This window comes from Mauremys mutica, chromosome 11 (assembly GCF_020497125.1).
Source record: "Mauremys mutica isolate MM-2020 ecotype Southern chromosome 11, ASM2049712v1, whole genome shotgun sequence".
In the NCBI taxonomy this organism is placed as follows: domain Eukaryota; kingdom Metazoa; phylum Chordata; order Testudines; family Geoemydidae; genus Mauremys; species Mauremys mutica.
Genome location: NC_059082.1, coordinates 10,931,973 through 10,946,515, shown reverse-complemented (window position 1 = coordinate 10,946,515; position 14,543 = coordinate 10,931,973).

Sequence of the window (14,543 nt, the reverse complement as noted above, 5' to 3'; positions counted from 1 at the left end):
GATCTCCGATCACAATATTACTGTGTAGCTCCAAGATTCAGTTGATGAAATCCTGGTCCCTTTGAAGTCGATGGTAAGTTTTTCCATTGATGTCAGTTGAGCTAGGATTTCACTCAGTAAATACAGGACCTGCCTAAGATGCTTTCCCAGAGAGGAAAGGAGGAGATAGCTTCTTAAGTGTTCTAAAGTCCCTAGTGTTTTAAGAAGTTTTCCCACAGGAAGGTTGAGGAGGAAGGACAGAAATGTTACGGGAGGTTTATATTGCTTTTCAATTTCGGTCAGAAGACAATAAAGTGTGATGAAAAGCCAACATTTTCTTGTCTGCAGAAAGCTATAAAATGCAAAGTAATTGAAGAAAACTCTGCGTCCAGATGCAAGGTAGCAGTAGAATTTATAATAGTTTATTTGTATATGTATTTCAATAACAGTAAATGTGAATGACACTTTAAAAACAGTAAGGAACGGAGAACCTGATGTTGAGCTCAGTTCTCTCCCATACAACTAGAACTGGTCAAAAATAGATGAAATATTCACAAATATTTATCATAATCCTCCTCTCCTCTCCCCTCTCTGCTTTTATGTAATATTTCAATGAAAACAGGCAAAATGTTGACATTTTCTGACTAGCCCTATAACTGATCCTCAAATGGGACAAATGTTTTGTGAATTTGTTTGGTTGGGTTTTTTTTTGCAAATGTCTGATCCATTTTTGTTGATTGTTTTAAAAAATTCCAACCAACTCTAAACATACCACACACAGACACACTGTAAGCGAGGGCCTCGACTCTTTTTTTTAATCCATTTCTTTCAGACACTTCCTTATATAAAGCTTCAAGAAAAAGAGCCCTGAAAGTCATCCCCCAGAGCCCTTGAGGTAAAATAAAATCATTTGAAGTTCTCTTAAGCTATACAAGGAGTACAAGTCTTTGGGCAAATCATTTAACCTCTCTGTGCCTACTTTTCAGATTCCCATTGTATGAAAAAACAGCATTTATCACTCTTATATATGGTTCTCAAAGCATATTACAGTTAAGTAAATATCCGTATCCCCATTTACCAGATAGGGAAACCAAGGGATAGGAAGGCTAAGAGCCTCACATTGGTACCATCGCTTATATGGGTAAGTGATCCTTGAAATGGGGTGGGAGGGGACTAACCTGATGGAAAAAAGTACTAGTTAACATAACTAAGTGTGCCACAATTGGGTCCTAAAGGCCTAATCCAGTGCCCTCTGAGATCGATAGGAGTCTTTTCACTGACTTCAGTGATCTTCGGATCATTCCTTACATGGTATACCTAGTGTCTCATAGATTCAGGGGCAGAATCCAGGTCTCTGGAATTCACGTCCATTTGCTAGTCACTGGACCATTCTGCCTCCCTAAAAAGGAGTAATAATAGTCACCTAACTTACAGGCATGTAAGAGGCTTAATGCATTAATATTCTAAATCATTCTCTGAATCACCTATAGAGAGCGCTGAAGAAATCCTTCTAAACAAATGGTCCTAGGAATCAAGATGCCTATATAAAAAAGAGAAAAACTTTGTTCTAATCCTGTAAGACCCACATGTCCCAGGGCATGACTCACTGCCACTGGATCACATTGTGTCGGGAACGGGTGTTCTTTAAATCAGCCCCACATCACCCTTTAGCAATTGAGAGAAAATAAATCATACCCCAGTGAAAGCATATGCCAACATTCCTACACAGAGACATGGGCAGCAGATGAGATCCTGCAGCTGGTGTACGCTAAGTACAGAACACCAGGGCCTTGAACCTTTCCCCTCGCCCGGATCCCTTCCTGAACTTGTTTTCTCCTCTTGCCATCTTTCCCGAGAGCATCTGAGGGAAGGAGTAAAATTTAAACCCCTGTGCCCTTAAAATAGCTGACGTTCCATGTTTACAGGGCTTGTTTACACAGAAAATTAATCAGTTACGGTTTTAAATTTTAATTAAAGAATCCTTTCCGGTGTTATTGCAAAACAGACAAAAGCCCATACAATGTATATGTGACTGCTGTGCTGTGTTGTCTTTGGATCAGGGAGCAGACCTGAGATCAATCATGCGTGCTATTTTGTGAACTCCCCCTCCCCCCGCCTTTGTTTTCTAAACACAACACCCTTCACATAAGTTAGATTACTTTAAAAAAAGGATTAAAAAAAACCAAAAAACCTTCAAAATAAAAGCCAGACTGCACTGCCTGAGGGAATTCACCTTAGTACCTTTATCTTTAAGACCAAAACCCCTGCTGTACGACTGGCAATGGGGAATTAAAAGAACACAAACAGAACCATAGTATCCACAATAAGGCCCCCATCTTGTCCACTTCAAAATCAATGGCAAAACTTCTACTGATTGCAATATGAGTGTTTACTGCTCAGTGTTTCTCCCTACATCTATGTTTTATAGTTTGGGAATCAGGTGTGGCATTTGTCTCCAGCTCTCATGGCCATAGCCTCAAGATCTTACCTATATGCTGGCAGTTCATTACGTCTCTGCTTCCCTAAAGCATTTTAGTCACAGACCCCTGGAACAGCAGGCTCTAGACTCAGGCAAAACCCAAGGTATTACAAACTTAAGGGAAAAGTACCATACATCCATCTTGCTTTCTTATCCATGTGGCTGAGCATCTGAAACATGTAAGTCCCTAAGGGTGCCTGTAAAAGGTTTTTATTTGGATAAATATAAATTCAGATGAACAAATCAGCTGACAAACACATCTGGATTAACTAGAACTGACACTTGCTGCACAGACAGCCCTTCTGCTGGCATAGTCCAGAAAAAAAAGTTTTTTTGCACCCATGGCATTCTCCATTTCAAATAAATAAATAAATGAAATTGAGTTTGTAACTCCATTCAGATTAACCAGGTTTGACTGAACCAACTGGGATGTTGTTTAGTTAAATCCCCAGCTGCCAAGTAAGCAGAGGGAAGTCACTAGGTTTTGAAAATCGTCCAACAACCCACTGGTCATGCTGAGGACCTAACTATGAACACAGGAACATACTGCAGGCCTTGCCATACCAGATTACACCATTGGTGAGTTGTATCATCCTACCAATGAAAGTAACTAGGATGTGGTAGAAGAGATGAAGGTAAAACCAACCCACCAAACAAACAAACCTACAGTATATCATATTTGTGCAATGCTATGGTGTAGGGGAAAAACCCATGTGAATGATCATGTATGCCCTGAAGCATGGATACCCACAGGTGGGGCAGTAATTTGACCATCTGGACTGCCAAATGTCAGCCTGAAGATTTAGGTTGGCTATCGCACACAAATGGCAAACACTGTGAAAAATGCAGTCACTGAGATGCTCATGTGGAGGAAAAAAGGCACATTTGCTTATAGTAATTATCACGAGAGCATGATGAGCAACAATGAACTTTTTTTCAGAAAAAAATAAAGTTTGTGATGGAAACAGCCTTGAATTTCCAAACGTCCTACGTCATGCTGTTCAGAGGAGATAGAGCAATGAGACAACTTTGCCCCTGATCTATTGGTCCAACTTTCCTGGATCTGTTACATCAGTTGTAGGACAAACTCAAAAGATTCAGAAGTTTATTCTGGCTCACATAAGCATGCAAAAGATTTGGATGTTTTATCTGGCCTGTATCTAAATCATTTCAGTCACACCATTTCAGAAAATGGGCTGGAAATCTTGTGAGAGGGATAAAGCAGTCATGGTATGAGAATGGTGCTTTGAAGGAAGGTGATTGTGCAAGAATAAAAATCTCTTCAATTAGAGGAGATGTGCTAGAACAGTGAGTGCTACGTGTTAGGTGCTATGTCTCCACTTGCCAGGCAGTCATTCATAAATGCAAAGATTTTTAAGGCCAGAACAGACCTCTGTGATCATCTAGTCTGACCTCCTGTCTAACACTGGCCATAAGACTTCCCTGAATTCAGTCCTGCTTGAAGTCCAATAGCTGTGGTTGAACTAGAGCTATCTTTAAAAAATCCAATCTTGATTTAAATATTTTTTAATGATAGAGAATTTATCACAACCTATGCTAAGTTGTTCCAATGATTATCACCACTGTTAAAAATAAGCAATATTTCTAATCTGAATTTGTATAGCTTGAGCTTCCGATCATTGGATCTTGATATAGCTTCGCTCAAGAGAAGAATCCTTTATTATCAAATTATATTCCCCATGTAGGTACTTTTAGATTGTTATCAAGTCACCCCTTAACTTTCTCTTTGATAGGCTAAGTAGATTGAGCTCCTTGAGTCACTCACTGTATGGCATGTTTTCCAATCTTTTAATCATTCCTGCAGCTTTTCTATGAACCCTCTCTTATTTTTCACCCTCCTTCTTGAATTGTAAACACTGGATGAGAAGAGACTGTTGTGATTGTCTAGTCTGACCTCCTGTCTAACACAGGCCATATGACAAATGCAAAAATAAGGGTAAATTAATAGAATGAATATATTGGGGTATTATTATTGTTATTTATCAGAGGGGTAGCCATGTTAGTCTGGATCTGTAAAAGCAACAAAGAGTCCTGTGGCACCTTAAAGACTAACAGATGTATTGGAGCATAAGCTTTCGTGGGTGAATACCCACTTCGTCAGAAGCATGTAATTATTTTTATGATTATTATTATTTATTGCTGCTTTCACTTCCTCTCTAAGGCAAATGTATTTGTTTGTTTACTTTAAAACCAACATAGCCTGCTTTCTCAGTTGTGGCCTTTTGGATATCTGGTAAAAGTTGCTTAAACAGTTTATAATTATTATTCTCTTTTTTCTGTTTCCCAGCTGATATGGGTCATAATTGTTTTCACCTTTGTGACATTGTCTCTTTCAAAGCACCAAATATATATAATGAATGAATTTTGACAGTGTGAAAACAAGGGGTTCCAATGAAATTCTCCCTGACCCTGTGATAGAACATCTTGTGCTGCTGATGGGCCAAGAGGAAGAATGAAAAAACTATTAATCTGTTTTCTCATTGAAACAAAAATGACTCCTCACAATTACAACCAAAGAAAGAGGCAACATCACTCGGCAAAGAAGGTATGTAAACTTCTGAAAATAATACTGAGCACACAAACAGTATAGTACATACTTGCTCTTGTAGAATTTTCAGTTCAGGTGGGAGTGGAGATCTTGAAAAGGAGAGTTGGTACATCATTTCCTACAAAATTTTTGGAAACTCCTGCCATTGGTGGAATCTGGGCCATTCTAATGGCAAGCTATTTCATCTTCAATAGGTTTTTTAACGAATTTTTGGTATAAACCATTTATGGTCAAGGTTCTTTAGCCATGGAGTTCCACCACAGGAAGGGAAATCATCACCACCTTCCCTTCAGTTTGGTGGTGGAATTGTATCAAAGGCTACAAACTACACTACTAGCTAGTGGTGTGATTTCCTTGTTTGTGTACTCATACTCATGCTAGCTCTCATTGAGCAAGTAGTATGCATAGCAGTGTAGCTGCAGTATCACGGGTAATGGCAGTGGAGGCATGTTTATGCCGTGCCAAGTTCATATCCATCGATTTCGGTTTGGTTTGTATCTGACCTGGCTAAGTTGTGCTTCCACTGCTACTACCCCTGTATCATGACTACACTGTTACTTATTCTAACGTTATCTTGATGAGAGCTAATGTGAGTATGTGCATTCAAGCAGGAGAATCCCTAGCTTGTTGTGTAGATGTTGCCTAGGGGTTCTTGCTCCTAACAACCCCTTCCAGCACAACACTCTTTGAAGCCCACGACTGCACATTGGTTCAGAATTTCAACTGCCTGAGCTTTTTGCAAGTGATAGTAGTTCATCTGTCTCCTTTGGCAATTATATACCTAAGAGCTCCGCCTTCAAGTGGAAAGCTGCCAAAGCATTCTTTGACCTCATTTACAGTGAAGTCACCTTTGGGAATCTTGGAGACCCAGGTTAACTTTCCTTGGAAACTTTTATTACTGGGCATGTATGGATATGTCTGCTCCTCAATTAATATATGAATTATTGTCTGTTTCTTTTCTTAAATGTCTTTTAAGGCATTTTATGGACACATAAAATCTTTGGCTATTATTTCGAGGCGTGCCCGTGGTAGCAATTGAACTCACTCACTAAGTGTATTTTTGTGCTAATTAAATATTCCAAACTTCTATCAAGATTATTGTCACCTATTTAATGGTTCATTGAGTTTATGAGCCATGCAAGTTCTCTCTTTTATGTTTTCATCAGAATAGTTATAGTAACTATTCTAGTAATGACAAATTAGGGAACATGCAGAGGAGATGAAAGAACCTCCACGTATTAGGCCTGAATCTCCTCTCACTTATGGCCATTTTATGATGCTGTAACTGCTTTGACATTGATGGAATTACTCTTGATGTACACTGGGGCAGGTGAGTGAGGGCCGGTGTACACTACCGCTTAAGTCGATATAAATTATGTTGCTCAGGGGTGTGAAAAAGACCCCCTCCCCAAGTGACACAAGTTACAACAACCTAAGTGCTGTCCACACCGATGCTCTGTGACATCGCTTTCCTGCCTCAGTGACAGACGCTTTCCTGCCAACACAGCTTCTGCCTCTCTCTGAGGCCTGGTCTACACTGGGGGGCGGGGTTCGAACTAAGGTACGCAAGTTCAGCTACGCGAATAGCGTAGCTGAACTCGAAGTACCTTAGTTCAAAGTACTTACCCGTCCTCACGGCGTGGGATCCCCGTCCGCGGCTCCCCCGTCGACTCCGCCACCGCCGTTCGCGGTGGTGGAGTTCTGGAGTCGACGGGAGCGCGTTCGGAGTTCGATATATCGCGTCTAGATGAGATGCGATATATCGAACTATGAGAAGTTGATCGCTACCCGTCGATCCGGGCGGGTAGTATGGACGTACCCTGAGGTGCAGTATTGCTGATGGGAAAGTGCTCTCCCATCGGCATAGAGCGTCTTCACCAGATGCGGTGCAGCTGCACCGTTGTAGCACTTCTAGTGTAGACCTGCCCTGAGCATCAGGCCCATTGGGTATCAATGTTTCAAAGACTGTGATATAATAAACGTGCTGCTCCATGTCCTTGACTGGGAGACTCAGCTCTTCTGGCCAAGCTTAACAATATAGAGGGTCCTCTTCATGCAGATCCCTTCCATCCATATGCAGAGATGTCTGTGGAGAGAAAGGGATGGAAGTTCAGGTCTGTCTTTCCCCTCATTTTACAGATATGGGTTTTCATTCTTTGGGTTATTTACCTCTGAGTTGATGGGAGAGTGTGATCTCTCCCATGTTCCCTCTATCGTACACTACATTGAACTCTCATTAATGCATGGCTTTCTTCAATTTTATGGTGGTTAAAGAAGGACAATCACATTTTCTCAGAAGTTTTGAAAAGAGAGGATGCACAGCAGCTGCTGCATAGCCACATGTTAGGTTGACCGCACTGCCCTTTAAATGGTAGGGGGCATTGTCTGACTTGTTGGGGGAAGGCATTTACCTCTTTAAGGTGTGGAGAGGCATGGAGTGATTTTTGCAGCAACCACAGAGCGGGCCAACATTGGGATGCTGACCCATCCCCCAGGTGACTGGAAGAGGGGAGAGGTTATTTAAGTAGAAGCTCGGCAGGTAAAGCCCTCTTTTACCCACATGAGGCAGGGATGCACCCACTGTCCCACCCAAGGAATTGGTGAAAGACTAGGTTTGGTCAGGATCCACTGTGGGCACTGAGCTAGCTGCTCCTTTCTAGAGGGGCTGGGGAGGAATTTTACCGTCACTGCTAGATTGGCCAAGGCAGAGTGGTGGGTTTTTTTCCTTACCCACCGTCGGTTTGCGGAGGGCTTAGCTGGGGTGAACATGGAGCAGGGAGTTAGGCAATGATGTCGCAACTCATTATGTAAATATGGGGCAGGTGTCCAGTGGAGGTACTCTGTTGGGAAGGGATACAGTGATCAGGTAAAGGGATTGGCAAAGGGTTCAAAGGAGGTATTTGTAGAAGGAGCGGAAACAGGGAGTGTTTGAGGTTCCTCTGACTGGCACTGCAGGGAGCCAATCCCCCCTTCTTTATAGCCCACCATAACCCTCATTCAAGGGGGGGGTCCCACCAATGGGTTGGCTGGGGACCAGGATGGGAGGTCGGGGGGGGGACACCAGAAGCCCCTGGGTAGATATTGAAGTGATTATAGAATTACCTGCACTGTATACTTTTATCTTCTGGGGACTCCCAGACAGTTAATAATAAAGTTGTGGCCTAATTAAACCACATCCAGTGTCTCCTGTCATTCTTCCAGTATAGCCACAGAACAAGTCTGTGTGTCCTGGAGAGGTTAATGGCAGAGGCAGATCACTTCTTATTTCATCTGGAATCATGCCCATAAGATTTCTTAGAGGAAATGGCAATGGAGAGAAAAGATTCATTGGCAAGGTGACTGGATCTAGAGAGGAAAACCAACTTGCCGCCCCAGTAATCTCTAAGAACAAAGGCAGGGTGGGAGGAATAGTTCCGCTACCACTGTATCCCAAACCACTGAGCATCCATTAAAGGCACGGGGAAAAGGAGTAGAGAGTGAGAGAGTTAATAATTTAGTAGCATGGCTGGTTAGACTTTACAGTCCTACCTCAAATGTGTGTAATCAAGCAAGATTTTATGGTGCTCCTAAACTGATTGAAAATCATTCTCTACTTACCTGCTCAGATGCAACATGGTATTCCCACCAAAGATTTTGAGTTACCTCTGCATTCTCGCCCAGATTTCCCAACACTACTACCTTACACATGAGATGAGGTTCTGGACTCCCTGCAGTCTTCTACTGTGATGCCTATGGGAAATTATCCGGCCTATAATGGACAGGTTGATGGCAAGCAGGATTCACTTGCCATCAACTTCTTTATTTAACATAGTTACTTTGCTTATTTTGTTTCTATGCTCTTTGGGGCAGGGATTATCTCTTTGTAATATGTTTGTACAGTGCCTAGCACAACAGGATTTGTTCCAGTGGGTGCTACAGGAATATAAATATATAATAATTATAATAATCACCTGTAATTTTAAAAAGTAAACAAACAACCCACTCTGACTCAGACCCATCAAGTTTCGTATGTACACAAGAACATACGAATGGCAATACTAGGTCAGACAAATGGTCCATCTAGCCCAGCATCTTGTCTTCCAACAGTGGCCAGTGCCAAATGTTTCAGAGAGAATGAGCTGAACAGGTTATTTATCCCCTGTCATCCAGTCCCAGCTTCTGGCAGTCAGAGGTCTAGAGACACCCAGAACATAGGGTTGCATCCCTGACCATCTTAGCTAAAACCATTGATGGAGCTAATCTTCCACAAATTCTTTTTAGAAGCCAGTTATACTATTGCCCTTCACAATGTCCTCTGCCAATGAGTTCTACAGCTTGACTATGTATTGTGTGAAGAAATATTTCTTTATGTTTGTTTTAAAGCTGTTGCCTATTAACTTCATTGGGTAACCTCTGGCTCTTGTGTTATGTGAAGGGGTAAATAACACTTCCTCATTCACTTTCTCCACACCATTCATGGATTTATAGACCTCTATAGTCATCTCTTTACTAAACTGAACAGTCTCAGTCTTTTTAATCTCTCCTTATAAGAAGCTGTTCCATACCCCTACTCATGTTGCCATACTCTGTTCCTTTTCCAGTTCTAACATATCTTTTTTGAGATGGAACAACCAGAACTGGACACAGTTGGACAAATAGATTATGTAACTGGTCTATCTATGCAACTAACATCCTATCACTGTTACCCTCTTCCTCTTTCCTCCCCTATTCCTACCTCTGTTTGTTCCAGCATTTGTAGTATCATGTCTTAGATTGTTAGCTGGTTGGGAAGGGGCCAGTAATATATATATATATATATATATACCTAGCATAATGGGGCCGTGATTCTAACTGGAACATCTTGGATTATTATCAATCATAGTTGTTTGTATTTGTATTAGCACCAACACTCTCTCAATTTGATTTCAGTGGGCTTGGTGTGAGTTTCTAAAGTTCTCATAATTTGCTACACACTTTTATGCTGACACTTGATTAAAATGGAAAAATGTTACCTGAGGAATAGAAGAATTAATACTGATGTGAAAGAGAATTTGCATTTGCTGCAAGATATCTTTGCTAGACAGTGAGCAGAGGGATTTTCCATGGATAAGACAACACTACTTCATGCTGCCACTCACTCAGAGATGTTACAAAAACGAGCTGTGAAGCTTTAAATTTAAATGTCTTGTTTTTTTGCAATATAAAGTCAATTTTATTAAAACACATTTTGTACAGGTTACTTCCCTTCAGGAGATTTCCTTTTTGGTCATGGATAACTTGATGGACACTCCTTTGCCAGACATGAGGACTGATGTAATCCACTGGTCAATGAGTGTTCCAGATACTAGGGTGTAATTCATTCTTAGAAATATAGCCAGCAAAATACCTATACATAACTTAAATCCCACTCACGCCTAATTTGAGAATTTAAATGACATTTAAGTGGTGCATAGGCCTTCTGCTGCCTTTCTGCATAGGGGTGGTTTTCACACCAACTGAATTAACCCTCACAACACCCCTGTGAGAGAGAAAAGCATCACTCTCCATATTTTTCAGATGGAGAAAGTGAAGTGTCTTGTACAAAGACACAAAGGAAATCTGTAGGAGAGCTAAGAAGGGAATCCAGATCTTCTAATTACCTAGTTCTGTGCCTGAACTGCAAGACTTTTCTTCCAACCTATATCTATTATGGAAACAAAAAGGCTCTACCTAGCTATCTGACTGTCCAAAGCAGAAGATCTACCTTGAACAAAGAACCCATTCTCTATTACATGCTACTGATGTGGTTGGGCAAAACATATTTCTCACTAGGGAGCTCCTCTGCTTGATTCATGCTCGCTCCATGAGAAGAAAGTGTGACATTATCACTAGATTTGTTTACTTGGTTTCCCTATTGATTCCCCGTGTTCTTACGATCACAGAGAAGAGCAGCAGAGGTCTATCTGTCTGGCAGCTACATGCAGGGTCCAGCTGTCTGGCACTTCTGTGCACAGTGTCTGTCTGACCAGCGCATATAGGCTCCCTCTTGATCTCCCAGCCCGTTAATACCGTCTGCTTTCTTGTTTTCTTTGCTCAATTTGAACCATATAAAACTGTAACTAAAGATTTTAGAGAGAATATCTCTGACAAGTAAAAAAATAGAGCTACAGAGAGATTTTCTCAAAAGCCACAATTTAGAGAGTGCTGCTAAGAGTCTGGGTTTTGTTCTCGTTCACAGGGATTTTATTCGCATATTTTACTGTCAGTTTCTTGACATTTTTGTCAGCTTGGATCCGGAGGCCATAGATGCCGCCAGCAGGTCCTACCACATTTTTATTCTCCATTGTATTTGTAGGGAATAAATAAAAACAGAACGAGAGTGAAAGCAAGAGAGAGACATGGTGAGAAAGAGTCAGAGGTTACTGGGAGAACTGCTTTATACATATATATTTCTGCTGAAAAACATCCACACAACACAAAATCCCCAAACAACCACACAGCGATTTGCACTTAGAGAAATCTCTTTTCCCAATTACGCAATGTAGACTTCAGGCAAACGGGTTAATATGTTTGCATAAGAAATCTCTCTCTTTCTTTGTCTGCCTTTTTTTTTCCTTCATGCATTTCCGGGCTGCTGTAAGATTTTTTTCACAATGCATCCATTGTTTCCCAGTCACATCACTGTTAATTGTAATCAGCTCCGATTTCTTTCTTTCTTCTTGTTATAAACATGAAGTTTAACACATGAAACAAACAAACAAAACCTACTATAAGGTTATAAACAAGCTAACCCTGGGAGTGATTATTCCACAAGGCTTTAGTTTGTGGAAATAAGAAAGAAAAATAAAGACCTATTTCTCACTTATGGACTTTTAAACTACATTATGATTTCCTGTCTTTGTTTCCTGCCCCATCAAATCTGTTACCTGGACTATAGAGTTGGGATGACTTGTATCTTCCTGTGAACAAGTCAAGGGAAATCTAGGTGGCTAAACCTCAGATGGATCCCAGGTCTAATTCTGTCACAGATAAGCATGCAAGATTTCAGCTTCTCAAGGTCCCCCATTATCCAGGTCCATAGGACTTGCCTTTCCATACCATTCCTTGATGAGTTCAGTATGTCAGTAGATGGCATGCACATCTGGAATCTTGTCTCCTGAGCCTGTTGGGCACTGAGGGCTGCAGTGAAAGTTTTCCCCACACTGCCCCACTAATGTACACAAACCCAGATCTGGAGATTTCTAGGAGGAAGAGGGGAAGTTCTATCTCTGTGTTCATCAGAAGATTGCTCCAAAACCTGCCGATGTGAATGGGAGATTTTCCATTGACTCCAGTAGCCTTTGGATCAGGCCCCAAATTCTTGGCCTCACATCCCTGGCTTCCAAGTAGTTGTACAGATTCTGCCAGTAGTTTATGAGATGTGAACCGCTCTCCAATTAAGACTGTGCTAACACCACATTCATTTCACAACGGCAACCTAACTTTCAGTCATTATGACCTGAACGAGATCTAAAATGAAGCCATAGAAGTTGGAAGGCTCTGTGCTCTCTGCCCCATTAGCCATCAAGACCCTCAAGCAGGTGTTTTCTGAAGTATGAAGGCAAAGCCAAGCATTAAAAGTCAGTTGTAGAGCAAGTGCTGCATCTCTTGCTGGAGACAAAAGGGGTTTTGTAGAGTCCCACCATCTACCCCAGTGAATTGGGAATTGGATATTAAAAGGGATAAAACAAAGAGATGTCTGTCCTGCAGCTCAAGGCAATGATCAAAACACTGTGTGGGAGGGAAGCAGGGCAGTTAACCCTTTCTGTACCCTTTAACAATGGGTTTTGAATGTGAGAGAGCTGGCTTTGCAAGCACAAATCTTATTGATCATTATGGGTGGGTGAAAGAAGCACATTGAAATGGATCGTGTTTTTCTCTGTTCAATATAAAAGGTTTTCATAAGAGCTTACGATCATTCTCTCATGTATATCAAGATTTCCATTATGCACTAACATGAACATACAACTGCTCACAAAATGAGCAGCCCCAAAGGGAAAGGGAGAAGTTCAGGTTTCAGGGAAATCTCTGCAATGTCGGAAACATTCTAGAGACTTCAAAAAATGATAAATTTGAGTTGAAAATATCCTTTCCTCTGCTCCATCCTTTCCTGCCTATGTCCCAAATTCTATGGCCAAATCTTACTCTCCAATTGACTTCAGAAACAAGAAGATTTGGTCCCTCAAGGTGTCCTCCACAAATGTTAGAAATCAACACCTTTTTTAAAATGCTCAATTAAGGGCTCAGAATGGGCCAGAAATTCCAATTATAAACCCAGCTAATGCATTCAGATTAGATCTCTGAGAGAACCCCAATATTTTCACTTTCAATCCAGAGAAGAGGGCCTGCACCATTCCCCATTGCAAACCTCAGTTTAATGTTTAATGAAGAGCTTCCTTGGATCTTAAGTTGTGTAGACCTTCTGAAGTGGCCGACAAGGAAAATTTAAATTAAGTCTCACTTAAACCCTTTAGAAATCAATGGAGTTACATTGGAATGAAACCAGATTAATGCAGTGGTGAACTAGACCCTGTAGATTTCCTTAGTATTGACCAATAGCAATACTTCTTCAAGCTAAACTCCATTCACCATCACCATGTAGCTCCTTATTCCCTTCCTCTTTAACACAAGCACTGGGAAGCATCTTTCTTCTGACAGGCAGATGGGGTGCTTGGTAACAACATCCCTATTCTTTGGCTAGCAGGTGGGAGACCTGGTCTTCTCAAAGAACAGTAGGGGGAGAGCAAGTGAGGCTGATTTTCCCTCTTTCTCTTATGGACCACAAATGTGTATCTTTGCCATCTGTTTATGGCCTCAGCTAAACCTCATTTAAATCAATGGCAACATGCCCACTGACTTCAGTGGGCTTTGGATCAGGCCTGCAGTTTCATGGCCCTTGGAAAGCAGGAGTCCAACTATATATTCAGGTCCACCACATGCCCTGAAAGCACTTGTTGCATGTAGCTACTGTACCACTATGCCACCTGTAGGCCTTCGAGTTTCTAAATGCTTATGGCTCTCTGTCAGTGAGTGCATGAACAGCTGGCAACTTTGGGGCAGATGGGGACAAGAGGGTGCATTGTGCAGCCAGGGGACCTCCCAGTATTGCACGTCAGTGCTAAACAATGTAATAAAAGTTTGCAGATGAAAATACTAAGCCAGCTGCAAGGCAATAATTCATATTCATTTTTATGACATTGGCCATTTAAGAGTTATGGAAATGTTTGAAGCAAGAACACAGCCCATATTCTATCTAGGGTCTACTCCAGCTTTATAATGGGAATGTTTCACACACAAAAGGAGGTGGTTTTTGCCCAAGTTTGAGAACGTGCTGTCTGCATCTGGAAGGAGTGTCTATCTTTAGAAGCTAATATGTGCAAAGGATGGGCCCAGAGGAGACATGTAACTTCACTACATGGTTTGTGATTTCTGCCTAGTGCAAAAAATTGCTTATAGAAAAAAAAGAGAGAGAGAAATGGTCCTTTCAGTTTATGAGAGAGGGAATTCATATGGGGCTAC